This window comes from Oncorhynchus mykiss, chromosome 25, assembly GCF_013265735.2.
Source record: "Oncorhynchus mykiss isolate Arlee chromosome 25, USDA_OmykA_1.1, whole genome shotgun sequence".
NCBI lineage: Eukaryota > Metazoa > Chordata > Actinopteri > Salmoniformes > Salmonidae > Oncorhynchus > Oncorhynchus mykiss.
In genome coordinates this window covers 28,547,975-28,568,360 of record NC_048589.1, presented here as the reverse complement: position 1 = coordinate 28,568,360, position 20,386 = coordinate 28,547,975, and the positions used below count along the sequence as shown (strand labels likewise).

At 41.5% G+C, this 20,386-nt stretch overlaps 1 protein-coding gene across 1 annotated transcript in view; it reads right to left on the bottom strand.

The window, feature by feature from the left end:
- LOC110505743 (leucine-rich repeat and fibronectin type-III domain-containing protein 5-like) overlaps positions 1-19,813 on the bottom strand; it is a 53,316-nt gene extending 33,503 nt beyond the window's left edge. The window contains exon 1 of the mRNA XM_021585156.2: positions 18,706-19,813. The gene's annotated coding sequence lies outside the window, so the exon portion shown is untranslated. The remainder of the gene's footprint in view (positions 1-18,705) is intronic.
- Between the last annotated feature and the right edge of the window lie 573 nt (positions 19,814-20,386).

Genomic DNA, 20,386 nt, shown 5'->3' with positions numbered 1-20,386 from the left:
GGCCTACGAAAAGGGGAGACACAAATACAATATGATTTGGTCTAACCTGGAGGAGGAAATGATTGTCCAAAAACAAAAGATTATACACACTCACCGGGGACATGGCTGTTGTTCTCTGCTAGTGCTAACATGATAGGCTACTGTTTGCTCAATTAAGTTAAAAATGTGTATAGCTAAAATACAGATTAGCGTCTTTTCATTGTCATCTCTTTACAGCAATAGCCATTTGCTTTCCAAACAGTTTTTCCGCGAATGTATTTTAAATATTGTGATATGTCTGCCTCTCTGCTTTTCATTGACAATCTCAACTCAACAATCATCTATTTGGTATTTGCAGAGTGCGCTGTCTAAATTTTGGGCCTTTCTGACATTAGGCTATGCGATTTAAAACAATTCAAAGCTTTTTTTTTGTGGAAGCTAATCTGTGGCCAAATCATGCTTTCTGGTGTAGTAGCCTATTTTTTATGATTTTATTTATCTATGTATAGACAGGAGTAAGCTAATTAAGCTTTATATTATTGTTTTGGCAATTTAATTAAATCTACTTTAGGGAAAGTTTAGCTTCCCCTAGCCTTATGGACACGCACTATGCATCCTTTTAATGTAGCATAAACACAACCAGTCGTGATGTTTTCATCTGATTGTCAGACAATCACTTAACAAAGGCGCTCCTGTAGACTACCTACGCACTAGTAAAATAATTTCAGCATCCAAACCCCAACAGTACAATGTGCATCCCGCAATTTGATGAATGGAAAGAGACATCTGTTAGGAAACCTAGGTGTATTGTAATGACATTCTGTGATTGTCAATAGGCCTGCACTTGTAGCCTGAATTGATGCATCCACTGTTGTCCACATGCACCTCGGTCTAGGCCACTTATCTCCACCTTGTCCAGGAGCGTCTCAGCCACTCATCTCCACCTTGACAAAGTGTAAGTGTTCTCCTCAAACCACAACATGGGGGCATGTTGTATTAATTGTGATAGGCTCACGTTTTACCGGTATGGCTTACCCCCACTATTTATTTTGCACACATTGTATGCAGAATGCATCTACAGTATGAGGCAGCTACAAGCAATTACATGGCACTGACTGACAAAACCTACTGCTTTTTGACTTAGTGAGATTAGGTCAAGACATAATATTCATAGATGTGTTGTTACTAATCTATGACTTTGGCTTGCAGAAATGCATCGAACGGCTTTTCAACATGTTTTATAATTCAATAATGATGTGCAACTGCAACCATTACGATTCTATTTGTCATTGATTTCTCTTTGATCCAATGGCAGGCATACTGTATAGCCTTTACCTGATGCCCCTGCCTTTTTATTCCACTCACATTTCACTTCCTGTATTGATTCCACATTTAGGGATTAATGCAGGGCCTAATGGGCAACCACTCCAAATCTCTCTCCTCCTCCATCTGTGTGTCCACTGCCTAGCAGCAGGAGGCATACAAAGCAATCATATACAGATATAGAATCTTAATTTGATTGCCCTGTTGCAGGACAACTTTCCTGCAATGCATGATATTTAAAACTTGTAGTTTATTTGAGGTTTAAAAAGGCTTCTGAAGTTTGTCATATCTACTATCTTGATTTGTATCAAATATATCAACCCCTAGAAAAAATGTCCATGAATTATAATCCACATAATAATTCACATGTTCTGATTGGCTCAAATTAAGTTCCAACATCTGTATCACACCTAGGCATACAATCAGTCTATAGTTGAACCTGGATCTGCTGATACAAGGTGATCACACGTATAATCAGTCTATGGCTGTTCCTTGACCTGTTGATTGAATGCTATCACACCTATAATCAGTCTAATTTGTCTACAGGCTATAGCTCTCCTTTCCAGCTGATATTGTTTTGGTTAAAATCTCAATCTCAGTGCTTTCAGGTCAACTCAGATGTTTTTCTGTCTGAGCAACTGCTGCTAGGGCTAGGCATAATAATACCATGTCATTTCCAAACAGAAGCAGCTACTTATAGAAATCCTAACGGAATGGCATGGTTTGTTCATAATGATAGAAGCAGGTTTGAATATATTATGCTAAGAATGCAGTTTTTAGTGAACAGTGATAATCAGTGTCAGGGGCTCAACACCAAACAATTCAAAACAGGCTGCTAAAATCATCCCGATTAAAAGGAAGATACAGTTTAGCAGTATTAAAGGCTGACTTTAGGACCATGCGGACACCTGGGACCGGAGGGAAAGCTGTTAGTATGGTTGGCTGGCTTTTTGGCGAGCATGTCGACATTAGCTGCAGGGAACAGTGCAACTCTTCCTCGAAACAGTGCAGAGGTAAAGATGGCTGTGGTACATGCCGTTGGCTAGGTAACTGCTGTTTAACTTGACATGAAACTAAACTAGAGGTTTAATCCCGGTGCTGAGCTAATGCGTAGCAGCTAATCCTTGTATGACATGTGTTTGTAGAATGTTAAGTCCCTTATTGACTGAGGTAAATAAAGCTATAGCAACAAGGTGGTAATGGCTGGAGTCCATTTTGCTGTTCTCCAAATTGCATGTAGAGTTTTTTAAATTGTGTAGAAATGCAGTAAATGAGCTCCCCTGTGTATAGAAATGCAGTACAAAAATCGTCCCCTGTTACTTTGGCACACCCTAGGCTTAGCTGTAATTATACTCTTGATCAGTGTATATTCAAAGCAAAGGAGAATATGGAAATGTATCAGTTCACTGTTTGCCATAGTGACATCAATGACTGTCTAGCTAGCCTAACGGATACATCCATCCAGACAGACTAGCCAATGCCCTGTCCTTGAGACCAGACATGTCTGCTCTGGAAGCACCTTAAATACATCCGCAAACCGTCTATCAATGGGGAAAAAAAACTGTCCTAAGTGTGGCCGCTGCCCCTGGGGGGGGGGGGGGGGGGGGGGGGGGGACCGCGGGCAGTGCAGATGGAAGCAGAATACACCCCTCATTTAAGTGGGCCTATCTAATCCTGCTGTTCTACTCTCCTCTCCTGGTTGGAAACTATTTCAGCCATTCAGCGATAGGCCATGTCTGACATCTCATCTCAGACATCAATCTCTCTACTCTCTCTAGTCTCCTCAACTCTCTCCATAACAAAGTTTTGCTGCCAGGTGGAAGACTGCCAGGTGGGAGCCTCAAAAGAGTCTCTAAAGAGATGCAGGCTATTGAACAGAACATGGTGGGTCTCTGTGATCTATCTAGCTGGTGGAAGTGGTCTTTATGTTCTGAATTCTGATTCTAGAAGTCCATTCAGTGACTGTGTGGCTGCTCTTTCAGCTTTCTCTTAGCTAGCTACCTCAACTTTGTACGTCATTGACACACATCCCATTCTTCTGCTGAGATGTAGACCATCATATATTTTACCTTAGCACCCAGACAGAATGCTAGAGATGTCCCAACAAGGAGGGGAGCCAGAGTTGGAGCTCTGTTTAGCAGAGCAGAGCTGTAGGGGTTTGTGCCAAGGTCTAGATCAGTCATGGAGATCATATGATTAAACAAACCCTGGATTCAATTTTGGGGACAACATGCAGCTCTGTGTATATTTAACTCACTTAGCTATCTACAATAGTATTTCCCCAGTCCAGCAGAGTTTTATGTTGTAGTGTTGAGGTCAGGTCCCATATTAGCCTAGCATGCAATGCCTGACTGTTATAGGGCAGCTGTCATTGACTCACCACACAGAGTCATTGAGAGGTCATTCCACTCGCCTCTCAAAATACATTACTTTCTACCTGCCTCAAGCAAGCGCAACCGCTGATTCTACAGTCTGTGTCTGTGCTATCTCTGCCGGCCATCTTCAAAACTTCATGGGCTTAATTCAAAGTGTAGAATCCCCCATACAACAGCCTATGCTACATAGCCCTCCAAAGGACAGAGGTGGGCAGATACCATGCTCTCACAGAAAGATAAGATAGTGATAGATAACAACAGGCAGAGCTACAGTATTACACGATTCTAATCAGAAATATTTGATGTTATAGCAAGGTTCTGTATACTATGTGTTTTCTTTTTAATTATCAAGATGAGAAAACATCAACCAAAAGCCATACAGTGTCAGCTATAGCTAGCTGGTTTGTTTCAAAACAATATTCCTGGGGTTAATTGGATCTGTGTGTGATGTCACCCTATTTCACTTTGCACTACAGCGGAGGCTACTGGCTGAGCAAGGCAAGCATTGTGATCTAAGGCTGAATAATAAACACAAACTACACAGAATTCATGACCTGTATTGATTTTAATATAGAGGCACATTAATTCAAGCTCAGAGTTAAGTTCTCAACAAATATTTTACCTTCTGAGACATATTTTTTGGCTGCTATGTTGGGTTCTCTGTGTGTGAAGTAGAGAGGCGTGATAATTAATAAGGACTGTCTTTAATGGCCCTCTGGTCACTTATGATGTACGATGTGCATCCTGTTCGGGTTACACAGCCTGAATATGTATGAAAAGCAATAAAATGTCATGACAGATTACCCATTTCCACCGCAGTGTACTGTGCCTTGGAGTCTGTCTTTGAAAATGCAAGACAAAATACAATTTGCAGTTGTGTAACTCCCATAAAACATATTATACTGTGCATGCTGAGATCGAACACATCCTATTATTATAAATTCAGGAGAGAAAAAACGAAGGTTCTGTTTAGATTGTGTCCACCATGCATTAAAATGCAGCAAGGTAAATCCATTAGGAATTTCAAACACGACGATTTTTTAGCTTGATGGTGTTCATGCAATGTCTACAAGACCTACTACAATATGCTTTCTGTCAATTCCCATGCTAGAGGCAAAGCTACTGAGATATTTCTGTATTTAACTGAGAGTTGGGAGAGTATAAAACTCAAACTCCTCAAATCTAAGAAATATTGTCCTTGCGTATCACAGTCTTGGGCCTGAGCAGTGTTAAATGTGCTAAAAGGTTGTTCTGGCGTGTACAGGCAGCCACAGCTCTATATACCTCTGCGTGCTTGGCGCATAACTACAGCACACCATGCCATGCTGACGTCCCATCCCATCCCAGCATGCAACATGTCACAAAGACTCTCCTCTCAAGCCATTATACATGCCCCCACCAACACCAACCCACCAATCAACCAACCTAGCTCATCAATCTGCCGATCTGCCCACCCATCCCACCCAGCCTCGATGAAACTCAAATGCATACTCCCGTCTGCGCTACGAAACAACATCCCAGCAAAGCTCTCTCTCTTTCCCACTCTTAATCAATAAAACTGGTGCATGCTAATGATTACCTTCCTCTGAAGGTCAAGCAGACAACCTGCAAATGACTGGTGATGGAAAGCAATAGAAAACAGTGAAGGAGGAGAATAGAGATGGATGCACTATGGGCTTATCCAATATATGCAGGGCCTCATTAAAGGGTCATTATGGGAGTATTGGCACTGTCACTAACTCTCTCTCTCTCTCTCTCTCTCGCTCTCTCTCTCTCTCCCTCTCTCTCTCTCTCTCTCTCTCATGAGACACTTGCTAGAGGAGAGAGGTAGGGAGGGATGATAGTGATTTGCCAAACGGCTGAGCTAGATAGCTAATAATTCTACTGTCTCTATAGAATGGTTATATTATCTGTCTGAGACCCCAATCAGCATGCCAGCTGTGGAAGGGTGTGTTTGTGAGTTTGTATGTTTGTCGTTGTTATATTTAATCTCTCTCTCAAGTTTGTATGTTTGTCGTTGGTATATTTAATCTCTCTCTCAAGTTTGTATGTTTGTCATTGGCATATATTTCTCTCTCTCTCTCCCTAGCCCCCCTCTCCATGTCGCGCTCGCTCTCTGTGTGTGAGTTTGCATGTTTGTCATTAATTGACATATTTTATCTCTTCACGTATTTCAAATCTCTCTGGGAGGTAATTAGAGAGTGGATTAATATTATTACTGTAAAAAACTAATATCAAAGCAATGCTAATTCACAATAACTAAGAATGGGCTTGAAGTTTTTCATGTATCCGCCTGTATCCGCCTGTGTGGCAAAAATTAGGAGATGAACTAAAATGACGTATTTAAAAGTTAAAGGAGAAGGATCGGCTACAACGACCAACAGCTAACAGGTAGGCTGCTACATAATATTCTGAATGGAGTTATTGTTATGTTTAACTGTAGGATGAGAAAGCACATGTACTGCAGCCTCAATTAACCTAGCTAGCTAACATTAGCTAAGTAGCATCTCCCAGTTTGCTGCAGTCCAAGACAGGTACTATGTAATCATATTTGATGATAAATTACCTAGCTACGACAGCTATTAGTCAAGTATAGGGTGAGTCGGCTTGGTTGGTTGCAGTCTCTCATCTCTCCCTCCCTGCTCCCCGTGCCACTCGCTCACAGTACGCCTGGATAACTAGTTGTGAAAGATAGAACTACTGTTAGTCACTAAGAACAGAAGGGAATCCCACACCAAATGAGCAGAGAATGGCCAACAGAAGTAAAAAATGGATTGCGCTTAGTCGTATTAGCCCATTGTATATAGATATATATAAAGGTATTGCAGCATGGCAGATGAAGCCATTCTAACCGAGAATATAACCAAGGACTCAGCAAGGCAACCATTTTGTGATGTGTCTAACTACTCAACTCAACTCTACCATATACTGTAGTTCAGCTTGGCTCTGACTAACATTGTCCCACATGCTTCTCTGTCTCTCCTGACCTCGGTCCATGGTTGTTTCAGTGGCATAAGGCTCCTCTCTCTCCTGTCCTCTAATGAACAGATCTCCTCCCAGCCCTTTCTATACCTCTGTTTCCTCATCTCCTCCCTCCCTCCCTCCTCTCTTCCCTCTACTCCCCCTCCTCTCCTCCCTCTACTCCCCCTCCTCTCCTCCCTCCTCTCTTCCCTCTACTCCCCCTCCTCTCCTCCCTCCTCCCTCCTCTCATCCCTTTCCTCCCTCCTCTCCTCTCTTCCCTCTCCTCTCCTCTCATCTCCTCCCATCTCCTCTCTCCTCTCGTTCCTCTACTCCCCCTCATCTCCTCCCTCCTCTCCTCTCTTCCCTCTACTCCCCCTCCTCCCCCCCTACTCCCTCATCTCCTCCCTCCTCTCCTCTCTTCCCTCTACTCCCCCTCATCTCCTCCCTCCTCTCCTCTCTTACCTCTACTCCCCTTCATCTCCTCCCTCCTCTCATCTCCTCCCATCTCCTCCCTCCTCTCTTCCCTCTACTCCCCCTCATCTCCTCCCTCCTCTCATCTCCTCCCATCTCCTCCCTCCTCTCTTCCCTCTACTCCCTCTCATCTCCTCCCTCCTCTCCTCCCTCTCATCTCCTCCCTCCTCCCTCCCTCCCTCCACTCCCCCTCCTCTCCTCCCTCTACTCCCTCTCATCTCCTCCCTCCTCTCTTCCTTCTAAACCACCTCATCTCATCCTCTCCTCTCTTCCCTCTACTCCCTCTCATTTCCTTGCCTTCCTCTTTGGAAGGTGTGATGGTGAACAGCATCTGTCCACCTCTCCCAACCCCACTGCTTATGAATATAAGCTTAGAAATAAACTCATAGTGACACTCTGGCCCTGTTTCATCTCCCGCTGTGCAAATTATGAAGTGTTTAATTGAATCTTTACGGTTTAAACATTTATCTTTTAATGGGAGTCAAATAAGTAGCCTGCACTAGCACACCTCTGTAGAAGATCGGTATAGGAAGCTCAATTCAGCAGTGGAATGATGCAAAGAAGTGTAAAGAAGAATTTCAATTGTAATCTCTCTTCCTTTCCCGCTCTCTCCCCTTTCCCTTTCCCTCTCTCTCCCCTTTTCCTTTCCCTCTCTCTCCCCCTTCCCTTTCCCTCTCTCTCCCCTTTCCCTTTCCCTCTCTCTCCCCTTTCCCTCTCTCTCCCCTTTCCCTTTCCCTCCCCTTTCCCTTTCCCTCACTCTCTCTCTCTCCCTTTCCCTCTCTCTCCCCTTTCCCTTTCCCTCTCTCTCCCCTTTTCCTTTCCCTCTCTCTCCCCTTTCCCTCTCTCTCCCCTTTCCCTCTCTCTCCCCTTTCCCTCTCTCTCCCCTTTCCCTTTCCCTCTCTCTCCCCTTTTCCTTTCCCTCTCTCTCCCCTTTCCCTCTCTCTTCCCTTTCCCTTTCCCTTGCCCTCTCCCTCCCTCCCTCCCTCCCTCCCTCCCTCCCTCCCTCCCTCCCTCCCTCCCTCCCTCCCTCCCTCCCTCCCTCCCCCTTTCCATGTATTCTTACCCAGTTTATAGCTTCACAATAGCACATTGACATTAGGTTTGACAAAAGCCCAATCTAACGTTATGTATTATATAGAGTTTCAGTCATGCACTGCATGTAACTGTCTCCAGACTCCTATTTGACAGAGCAAATACTGGGGAGTGGGGACTGTCCTATCATCCTTTCATCTGTCCTCATGGGTTTATTCAACTCAATGCCCTAACTAGCTGGGCTCCTCCAGACACTTTCCTCATCTCTAATGCAATAAATACTTGAAATATCCTCACCACCACTACCAAGGCATTAACGTTATCTCTATCTCTCCAGAGATATTCGGCTCCCTTAATTATTCATCTGTAATATTCGAGCGACTCTTTGTTCTTTTCCGTGTGTTTGTCTTTAAGTGCACCAGGGAAAGAATATGATACATTACAAAGTATTATATCAAACTGTAACTTAGGGTTACAGAAGATATGAAATGAACCTGGTTGAGTGGATGCTCAGAGGATTTTAAGAAATTGTTGGTGTTTGATCAATCGTTTTTTTAATTAAATGAGAGAGATGCAGGAACCTACATTTGTATTCAGCACAACTGTCTGCAGGCGTATAACTGGTATGAGCCCATCCTCAATGAAGCAAGAGACACCATTATAGTATCACACTGTGGCCTCTATGCTGAATACAGATGTGCACAAAGCTATTCCAATTCATTACTGTGTGTAGAGCAATATAAGAGGTGGCTCTCAGAGAACACTCAGATCAGATGCACCATAGAACCTGAAACCCAACCTCTGTTATCACAACGTGTCAGGAATATCTAAATATCCTTGGAATCTAGATTTAGATTCCCATTCAGTCCGTAGCACAGAAAATACACTTTATAGCGCGGTTGACAATGTTCCAACAGTCACAGACTGCATTCAATGTAAACGTTGCATATGCCGGCTCAATCTGAAATGACCTTTACTTCGGCGATACATATTGAATACAGACCAAAACTCTTATTTTGCCTTGATGTTGTTATTCGATCTCATCTCTGATAAATACACTGCATGTCTGAATTATGGCAATTCCCAATAATAGGCCAAGTATGTTATAGGCCACATCGCCACAGAATTAGCCATTCTGTCAATCCACAGCACTCGTCAACCTTTTATTGCAGCGGGCTAAAACAGGGTCACATAGAGAATCTACTTTGAAACAGAACTATACACCTCACACACATGGTTGTACCATGTCAGATATAGAGTTGAAATGTATTACATTTTGAGTTTGCATCCCAGTATTACACTTTATATACATCACAGAAGACTGAAATATAACAAAACTGTTTGACATGGAAACACCAGATTTTCGGCAGTAAAATATAAATATATACATCAACTATGAAATGATGATAAATATGAATAACATTCCACCCATGAGGCCACTAGGTTGTTAAAGGGTTGTTAATAATAGAACACAAGCCAGCCAGGACAGATGGCTGCCACCTCATAAGAGTTGGGGATTAGGGTTCCATGCTCCATCTCACTAAACGTGATGCATGACATACACACTGTACACTGTGCACGACCGGCTACCTTAACGTGCATCATTAGCAGTATCCTGAGTATGGTGCCAAAGGAACATCACTATTCATGCATGTATTCATATCCACCAGGCAAGCTCAATCAAGCCCTGCGGAAGTGTTAGAAAGAAACCCATTTGAAGGTCTGGTACAGTGGTCAATCACTAGCATTATCCTGAGTATGGTGCCAAATGATAAACCCTAATAACAAATCAAATAACATTGTATTCATCACATGCACCGAATACAATTTGTGTAGACTTTACAGTGAAATGTTTGCTTACGAACCTGTACAACAATGCAGAGTAAAATAAATAAATAATTATATACAGTGGGGCAAAAAGGTATTTAGTCAGCCACCAGTTGTGCAAGTTCTCCCACTTAAAAAGATGAGAGAGGCCTGTAATTTTCATCATAGGTACACTTCAACTATGACAGACAAAATGAGAAGAAAACAAATCCAGAAAATCACATTGTAGGACTTTTAATTTATTTATTTGCAAATTATGGTGGAAAATAAGTATTTGGTCAATAACAAAAGTTAGCAAGTGTAAAGGTGTGTGCGTGCGTGTGTGTAAGTATGTTTGTTTGTTTGTGTTGTGTCAAGTCAGTGTCAATGAAGTCAAGTCAGTGTGTATATGGTGTGTATATAAAGTATAGTGAGAGTGCGTAGGGTTGGTGCAAGATAGAGTCAGTGCAGATAGTTTGGGTATCATTAATTTAGTAGTCTGGCTATCACACTGATATACACACACAGCTGTATATAGCTATACATCAGCTGTGTAATCACAATAAGACAGTAGTGGGAACAGACCCCAGGTCGTCAAACCAAATCAAAGCATCATCAATGATCTATATGGTTTAAACGACTGATCTCTTTGTTGGTTGCTTGGAAAATGCAATACATAAAACAGCTATTAAAATCAATGTGTGGTTTGGCTAATTGCATTTAAACTGAAATCACAAGAAGGTTATTTTTTAAATAATCTGCCCTTTAGAGTAATATGATTAAGAAGAGGAGGTGGGGCTTCTGTAGTTTCCTGTAGCTCTACCTCTATCACAGCCAAAGCATCATTCCCAATTGGCATATATCACTCCTCACCTCTCCACCTGAAAGCTGATGTGTGGTGAGCGTTCTGGCACAAAAATGGTCGCCGTTCTTCACCCAGGTGGGTGCTACACATTGGTGGTGGATGAGGTGAGATTCCCCATTACTATGTAAAGCGCTTTGAGTACCTCAGATGGTAGAAAAGCACTCTATAAATCCAATAAATGACTTATTGTTACTGTACAGAATAGCTCGTGTCTGTAGTTCTGCCTCTGTCACAGCCAAAGCCTCGTAAAGGGCTTTTCCCATCAGTAGTGTGTGTAATCTTGTCAAATGAGCCATATGTACAGCAAGGCACGGCAGGTCCGTGTGTTGCTGGGCAGATTAAGGCCAGGCAGAGGAGAGGATATACCCACCTATTCACACTAATCTCATCACACTACAGGAAGTCGGCCCAGAACCTTACACACCTTACACATTTACTGACAGTCGCAAAAAGCTGATAGCTGCCCACAAAGCATTAAGATTATATAGATAGATAGTATTATGATATGTTTGTATTTACAAACACCTAATAGGCTAAGAGAATTTTGCTAATAGAATATTGTGAATATTCTATATTTTAACTGAAAGTGGCTAGACTACACATCATGAAAGAAGATAGTGCATTAGCTTGCAAAGAGTGTGCAAAGCTGTGATCAAGGTAAAGGGTGACTACTTTGAAGAATCTAAAATATTAATTTAAAAAATGGATTTGTTTAACACTTTTTTGGTTACTACATGATTCCATATGTGTTATTTCATAGTGTTGATGTCTTCCTATTATTCTACATTGTAGAAAATAGTACAAATAAAGAAAAACCCTGGAATGAGTAGGTGTGTCCAAACTTTTGACTGGTACTGTATGTGTCATGAAGGTGTTTTTATGAATGTATACATCTACCTATTTGATAGCAAAGTATTGTTTTATCCCTTCTACTCTAGCTTCACTAAATACACTCTCACATCCATACATCTACTTCTGGAAATATTTTCCCAAATGCAAATTGACCAATAATGCACCACCAGGACAGCTCTGCTGATTCTGTTTTATCAAATTAAAGCTATAACCCCCCCAAAATGTGATGTTGGAAACTAGAAATGGAAAAATAGAATGAAAACAGAAAATTGCATCAACTGTGAATAACTTGCCTGGTTCGGGACCCTTCTTGGTAAATACTGTATTTACAAAGTCCTGGGATATTACTAAACCATTTGTTTCCCTCAGTGTTAATTAAGACAGATGAACTCTCCTGCCCTATCAACAGAATACATATGTTTCTTAGTGGGTTTATTTTGAATTTCTATGCTTATCCCAGAAGAATAAAAATCAGCAGTGGAACTCGCTAACTTAACATTTCCTATACATAGCCCATGCTAATCGAACATCCAACCATCCCATCCCCCTGCTCATGTGGTTGGCAGGTCTTCTGAGATGAATTGCCTTTTGGGTCTCAATACATAATTATTTCATGGGTCTTGTTCCCATAGACTCACTTACTGTGGTTTTACATGTTATCTGAAGGTAAACTGAGAAATAATTTATATACAAATACGTATGCGCACATCCCTGGTGTCTCTGATGTAAAAATAACAGAACATGAAGTTCTGCTGTCATTTCATTTGGGATTTATCCCAGTGCATATCAATCTATCAATATTTTAGTAACTAGGGATCAGTGCCTCATCAGTCAAATGCGTAACCACATGACAGACTCACTAGCCTTCACCACAGAAACTATTACCATTCCTGACTGCCACTTTTCTCCTGTTTAAACCAGCGGGTGGTTGCAAGATCAAAACAACCCACCGCTGTCACCTTGACAGCTCATTATCACAGACAAACACCCCTCAAAGTCCATCCCACTCATAGACAGACAGAGGAGCCCATTCTAGTCACCACATTACAATGACACACTGACACAAAGCTCACCCTACATAAACAACTAGAGGAACAACAAATTAAGGAAATTAAAACATTGAAATACCTGGTGGTTTTGATTAGTCGTTCCCAGCAGAAGTTTTCTCCTATGCTAATGAACTGTAACTCCTGATTTGGTTTGGGATCCTCCAGAAGCGTTAGGACTCCACAGATTCCTTGGCAACGATCTATGTCAGTCTGATTCTATGCTCTCTTAAATAAGGTACATTGGATACCTGGGTTTTGTCTATACCATAAGTAAAAACTCTCCTAAAATCTTACATCCATTAAATATCACAAAACAATATTTATTTTTTTATTTGAAATCCAAAACAACAAAAGGTTAATTTAACTATCAGTAAGGTAAAAGTATTGTGTAATCTTTCAAGTTAATCCTGGATCATGGATTTAGGATCAGTAAAGGGATCCATTGCCATACTAGGTGTCTAGCCAGTCTGTCATGTGTTAAACGGACCAGCAGGGTTTATCTAAACTATAAGATGTTATTTACATCCCATCTGGATATACAGCTTATACAGAGTCTAGCAGACATGGTCCTCTGATTCGCATTTCATGCAATTATTCTTAATTAAATGTACATATCCAGCAATCCACTTTGGCCCAATCTCTATTAACCTCGTGCTTAAAGGCAATGTTGCCTGGTGACTTTTAAAATTGACTCAACAATTAACTCCTTGTTTAACACTACAAACACAGTAGGTAATTAAATGCTAAGAATAATGATTACCACAAAATTCAATGAGAACATCACATAAAGGTCAGATAGATGTATAAATACATCTCTCTCATAAGCCTCATATCAAAGCTGTTTTGGGAGCAGAAAAACCTACAGTACAGTATATTTGAGCAAACAGATAATATGGTTTCTGTCCATGGTTCCCAGTTAATGAATGAGCTTGAAACATCTACATTTTAGCATAATATCCAGAGCAACCTACAGTAGAGAGTGCATACTAGAGGTCGACCGATTATGATTTTTCAATGCTGACATCGATACCGATTTTTGGAGGACCAAATAAAAGCCGATACCGATTAATGGGATGATTTTTTAAAACATATTTATTTATTAGTAATAATGACAATTACAACAATACTGAATGAATACTTTTAGTTTAACTTAATATAATACAGCAATAAAATCAATTTAGCATCAAATAAATAATCAAACATGTTCAATTTGGTTTAAATAATGCAAAAACAAAGTGTTGGAGAAGAAAGTAAAAATGTAATATGTAAAAAAGCTCATTTTTAAGTTCCTTGCTCAGAACATGAGAACATATAAAGGCTGGTGGTTCCTTTTAACATGAGTCTTCAATATTCCCAGGTAAGAAGTTTTAGGTTGTAGTTATTATAGGACTGTTTCTCTCTATAACGTGTGTATTTCATATGCCTTTGACTATTGGATGTTCTTATAGGCACTTCAGTATTGCCAGTGTAACAGCGTAGCTTCTGTCTCTCCTCGCTCCTACCTGGGCTCGAACCAGGAACACATCAACAACAGCTACCCTCGAAGCATCGTTACCCATCGCTCCACAAAAGCCGCGGCCCTTGCAGAGCAAGGGGAATAACTACTTCAAGGTCTCAGAGCAAGTGACGTCACCGATTGAAACACTATTAGCGCGCACCCCGCTAACTAGCTCCAGAGTTGATGGGCTTGAAGTCATAAACAGCTCAATGCTTGAAGCACAGCGAAGAGCTGCTGGCAAACGCATGAAAGTGCTGTTTGAATGAATGCTTACGAGCCTGCTGCTGCCTAATACCGCTCAGTCAGACTGCTCTAACAAATATCAAATCATATACTTAATTATAACATAATAACACACAGAAATACGAGCCTTAGGTCATTAATATGGTCAAATCCGGAAACTATCATTTCGAAAACAAAACGTTTATTCTTTCAGTGAAATACGGTGGCATCCATAAGTCTAAATATTCCTGTTACATTGCACAACCTTCAATGTTATGTCATAATTGCGTCAAATTCTGGCAAATTAGTTTGCAACGAGCCAGGCGGCCCAAACTGTTGCATATACCCTGACTCTGCATATGCAGGTTTGCATATACCCTGAACTAAATATGCAGGCTTAATAAAATATACTTCTGTGTATTGATTTTAAGAAAGACATTGATGTTTATGGTTAGGTACATTCGTGCGACGATTGTGCTTTTTTCGCAAATGTGCTTTTGTTAAATCATCCCCCTTTTGGCGAAGTTGGCTGTCTTTGTTAGGAATAAATAGTCTTCACACAGTTCGCAACGAGCCAGGTGGACCAAACTGCTGCATATACCCTGACTCTATTGCACAGAATGCCAGAGAAGTGACACAATTCCCCTAGTTAAAAGAAATGCATGTTATCAGGCAATATTAACGAAATATGCATGTTTAAAAATCTATATTTGTGTATTGATTTTAAGAAAGGCGTTGATGTTTATGGTTAGGTACACATTGGTGCAACGACAGTGCTTTTTTCACGAATGTGCTTGTTAAATCACCAATTTCGCGAAGTAGGCTATGATTCAATGATAAATTAACAGGCACCGCATCGATTATATGCAACGCAGGACAAGCTAGATAAACTAGTAATATCATCAACCATGTGTAGTTAACTAGTGATTATGTTAAGATTGATTGTTTTTTATAAGATATGTTTAATGCTAGCTAGCAACTTACCTTGGCTCCTTGCTGCACTCGCATAACAGGTAGTCAGCCTGCCACGCAGTCTCCTCGTGGAGTGCAATGCAATCGGCCATGATAGGTGTCCAAAAATGCAGATTACCGATTGTTATGAAAACTTGAAATCGGCCCTAATTAATCGGTCGACCTCTACTGCATACATTCTCTTACTTTTTTGTACTGGTCCCCCGTAAGAATCGAACACATAACTTTGACGTCACAAACAACATGCTCTACCAGCTGACCTACCCTGTTGTGTGCACTCTACCATGCAGAACCCAGATCAAGAGCGAGGAGCTGTCCATGGTTCTGACACAATAACACTTCTAGCCTCCCAAACTTCTGACACAATCTCACTTGTAACTGTCCATGGTGCTGAACTCTTGACCAAACTATAACAGTCCCCGCATCACCAGTTTCTTTGACAGCATATGATGCAAAAAAGACACATGGATATGCAACATTTGGTAAACACAGCATAGAGCATATACTACATCATGGTAAAACATAACATCTCTAGAAAGGAAACAGGCATCTTGGGTTACACTAACTCAGCATAAATGGGTCACATGAATTTTAGCTGAGTGCTATGTCTAGTTTAATGTTCGACTCTATCCAGCTTTCATCCCACCAGAGCTGTCAAGTCACACATCTGCTAACACTTATCTGTCTGAGACATACATGTCTCATGTATCAATAAATGTGTTCAAACCTGTCATGGTATGTCTTCACACACACAGAGGGGAAAAGAACATGCATATCAAAGGCATAAAGATGGTGTGGTAGAGGACCGTAAGTACTTGCTGATCGTATGCTCTCTGTAAGAACAAGTTATATTGGCCATAAAGGTGTTCAAATACTGTATGTCATGGTAACTCCTCACACATGCACCCAGAGGGCATATCAAAGGCAGTATGCTGTAGTAGACTAGAGGATACAGTATGTACTTGTTGAGCACCCAGGTAGAGTGTGGTGCTAATCCTGCCTGGGGGAGGATGTTGTTTTGCAGCGTTTGATTCCCTCAGTTACCCTATCACAGTAACAGCAGGATCAACACACCGTGCTCTTTACTTCCTTGGCTCAGGCTCGCGACATCACGGGGTCTTAAGCACTGCTAGTGTAATTAAAACACGTCTCAGAGCTACAGGGACCGCTGCCACTACATCTCCAACAGCCCAAATCCCTCACAGATTGAAAAAAAAGACAGATCTTTCAAATGATATCACAACAATTGAAGAAGTCCACTGGTCTAAAAGTGAATGCATATTGCACTATACAATATTTTATTTTGAATACAGGCCAATGTGTTTATCAAAAATACATTCCACTCTCCACTCCACCCGTAGGTCTATAGGTTGTAGGATAAAGCTGCTGTCCGTCTTCAGTGCTGCCCAGCCCCTCAGAGTTCCAGCAGGCAGCAGTATGGACTTGGAGGTACAGTAGCATAAATTGAATTATAGCACCACCAGCCACTGGCAGGGGAGCTGCAGCTCAGTTTACCTATATACTTAGTCAGAGGATATGGAGTACAGAACACCCTTACATACAGTACATGGAACTGTACATTACATAACTACTGTTTATTAAGTGAAATTAATTATATAGCATATCACTATGTGCGTTCAAAAACAAATTAATATTTCAACCATTTCTAAGAGCGGTTTAGGAATTGACAGGGGCTGCTGAACTGCCTACCTATTTGTTTTCTATTCCCCTGCCGTCTAGAAGTAAATGTGAAAATCAACTTCATATATGGTAATAATAGTGCTTTGCCCATATGCTTTCATGTGACAGATGTGAGATACATGTCAATGGATAAACATGCGCAGGTAAGCCTCATCAGAACACAGAGACGTGTCATTGTCCCCTCATAATGACGCCATAAAATAGGACACGTTTGACTATAAAGCACAAAAGCACATTGTTGACACCAATACCATGACAGCTACCCTGCCCCGTTAAGGATGACATGTCGTGGGGTCTGAAGTATTGAAATATGTCGTGTTTATCAGATTCGATTTATAGAAGCGCACGTGCGTAAAGATAGCCTACCCGATAACCAGCGTTGCTGAAATAAAATAAACGCCTTGTGATATGGAATTCAAATGGGCATTGACGTAGTCTATTGTGCTCACTAGATGCCATAGTTTTGATGCACAAATGGTACCACAAGGACAGAACGCTAACTAACTCAAAACACAAATACGCGCGCAAGAACACTGTGTAAGTTGTGAATTTCCTAGGACACATTGTTGCCATTCTAAATAACATCCATGCATTGCCTTTACCTATACATAGCAAATATTAACTCCATGTCTCACCAAAGGATTATTTTAGAATAATGTTGCTCATTTACGTATGATCTCTATACATGTAATCCCAGTGCATCAAGCATATGTGGGTGGTTATGTGGGCTGCATCAAGCAGCCAGACAGTGGTGCCATGGTAGTGAGCATGATGTATCGCCTAGGATAGGGCAAGAAGATGACGACGCCTGAATCCTCTATCATCATTTGAACCTATGCCAAGGTTGAAGACTATTGTAACATGCATGGGTAGCCTACATTTAGTACACACATTTCATGGGGGACATTTAGCGGAGTTATCTATCAAGCTGAATTGGCATGGTAACTCAGCTTGCATATAAATAGAGGTGATTTCAATCTAGCTCCTCGTGACAGGGTGAGGCAGTAAAAGAGGGTGCCTGCGTTAACACACCCACACCCACACACACACCCACACCCACCATCATTACCATCACATGTTGGACCCCGGGAATAGTGGTGATCCTAATAAATAATGGGGATCCTAGTAAAATGCCAATATACCACATTCACCCAAATCAAGATAATGATAGAACAGGCATAGATAGATAGATAGATAGATAGCCTACACAGCACCACAACTGAGCCTATGTATAACATTTCAACCAGCGACCTGGCCAAACAAATGATACCACTGCGTAATTTTGATCTACACCCATACCCTCAAATTCATAATATTGCAGTCAGACAGACTGAATTCCTTTTAACGACCCATATTCATTCAGGCTTATTTTTGACCTTGCGATGTACCTGAATACCTGGTTATACTGCTCACACCTAGTTTTCAACAACGTCCTGCAGGTTATTCTGCTTTGGAACCTAATGGGGTCAGCCTTGACAAGAGTAGCCCACACCTTAACACGGTTTTGTTATATATGTCGACAAACGACGAACCAAAAAACACAAAAAGCACGGATGAAAATGTACAAACATTCTTAACATCTAAACTGTAAAAGTTTACCTTGAAGAAGGAACGCCAGTCCTGATCTGAGCACAGAGGGTCAGGGGAATCGAATTTTCTCACATTTCATATTTTCCCATGTTCCTTTTTGTTTTGCTCCATTGGATTTTGGCTAAATTATATCGATACAAGGTGCGCTGGATTTCATAGCGCACAAAGCCATCTATTCAGAGTGCCCGAGTAATTTGCCATTGGTTTGTACCCCTCAGAATGCAATCCACTTGTGCTTTTCTTCCGAGTTTAAAATAAAGATCCAAATAAACCAACACAGAAAGAGTCAAATTCCAACGCGGTTCGACAGAATCCTTTGCTGAAAAACGGGCGTTTGGTTTTCCCTCAGACTCGCTAAAGCCCTTGCCATTCTCCTGCCGCTCGTCGACACACCTCACAACAGTAGAGGCTTTCCTCCGCAGTAACACCGGCTTGCTCTATTTAGCCGATCGCACGTCTCTGCAGCCGAGTGCGATAAAGTGGCTGCTATGGGGAACTCGGATCAACTCTCAGCAGGGAGACCTTTGCACCTCTGCACCTTAAACGCACTTCCCCCGCTGTGCCTCTACGCCGAGTTAATCCACAGTGACTGAGTGCTGCTTGCCCTCCATCCAAGTTATCAAAATCCTTGCTCCTTCAGTCCTTCTTCAGCGTATTCTCAGCTATTCAGCCCCGCAACAGCGCTTTATTATCCAAATATATGCTGCTCAATGGAGTTTCGATTTGAAATCTCGACCAAAAAGAAGGGACGCACATTACACTGCACAAATGAGCGGCTATCCCCCTATTGCCATCGTTGTGCTTCCCTCCCCCCAAATACTTAGTTCTACCAGTCGAGAAGATTTAACAAACTAAGAGCTTTAGCAGCAGTTACTGGGACATGTGATGTTTGCTATTTTCCTTCTCCTTTCGATTGGAAAAACATGGGAGGAAGTCATCACGGATTGGCTCATACGCACGTTCGTTCGTACTCCTTGATTCAGCCTTTCACTCTATGGGACCTGCTAAAGAAGTGCTGGTGGTAGAGCTTTTGCAGGGAAGACGGGATAGTATTGCATTGAACAAAAGAGGTAGGCCTAAAGAACGACGCCACATGGGCAATAGAACCGCTCTGATGTCAAACAATAGGATCCCGTGCATAATCTTGGAGGAAACCGACTGCACGCACCCGACTCTTTTGTTGCATAACTTTTACAATTGACAATTATTAATACATCTGTCGTATTTTTGCACTAACAATTAAGAGGGATACTGACTATAATATAGTTTATAGTCTTCGCAGACGTTATGCCTTTACGTAGTTTAAATTTAGCAACGGCAACTGAAGTCTATTGGGTAACTGCACGGAATATCGCAAGGGTAGGATATTGGCTCCTCTAACAACGCACCTGATGTTTACGTATACCCCGCCATATCCTATTCATTCGCACAGCAATGCTGATAACATGGGAGTCTGACATCATTTTTGAGTGGGATAACAGGTTTCAGATTACTTCCAAACGGTGTGTGTGTTGTGTTACTGCAGTTGTAATAGCGCAAGTCAATGCTTCTCAGTAGAAATTTGAACTCTTACAATAAATACATTTCATTGGATGCGACTCAGTGCCTTCAAGACAGGGCTTCTCCACTCAGAAGGAACATGCAGACGGTATATACATCTACAGTGGAGTTATTATGACAATAGAGTCTG